The sequence below is a fragment of the Apteryx rowi genome, unplaced genomic scaffold, assembly GCF_003343035.1.
Source record: "Apteryx rowi isolate R43461 unplaced genomic scaffold, aptRow1 scaffold_229, whole genome shotgun sequence".
Taxonomy (NCBI): domain Eukaryota; kingdom Metazoa; phylum Chordata; class Aves; order Apterygiformes; family Apterygidae; genus Apteryx; species Apteryx rowi.
Window position 1 is genome coordinate 1,253,461 of NW_020448630.1, and position 627 is coordinate 1,254,087.

A 627-nucleotide genomic window follows, 5' to 3' on the forward strand; every position below is an offset into this window, starting at 1 on the left:
GCGCCATCCTCAGCCGCGGAGCGGGCGCCAGACCCTCCCCCGCTCGCCTTCCTCCTCCTTCTCGCGGCCTCTCGGCTGCGCTCCCCCCGCCCCCGGTTTACGCGGGGGCTGCGGGCATCCCGCGGCGCCGCGTGCCCCTGTGCGTGCGTGTGCGTGTGCGCGTTTGTGTTTGTGTGCGCGCCCGAGCCCGCCGCGCCGCCCTCCCACGTCCTCCCACCTCTCCCGCCGCGCCGAGGAGCGACGCGCTGCCGCCGCTTGATTTTAAAAGGGGGGCGCCCGCGGGGGCGTTAGCGGCACGAGGGCTTCCCTCCGCTCCCATTGGCCGAGGGGAGGGAGGCGGAGGGGGAGGCGAAGCCACGCTCCTCTCTCTCCCTCCCTCTCCCCCCCCCGCCCTCGCTTGGCCTCTTCAGCGGAGGGGGTGGGGCAGGCCCGCGGCGGCGATAAACGCTCGTGCCGCGGCCCCTCGCCGCCGCCGCCGGGGCGGGGCGGCGGGGGCGCGCGCGAGGCTTGAAGTCGATGGTTAACGGCCGCCGCTCGCGCAGGGCAGGAGGCGAGCGCCTCGCGTGTGCGCGCACACACATACACACACGCGCTCTCCCCTCGGCAGCCTCCTCGGGGACGCGAGGA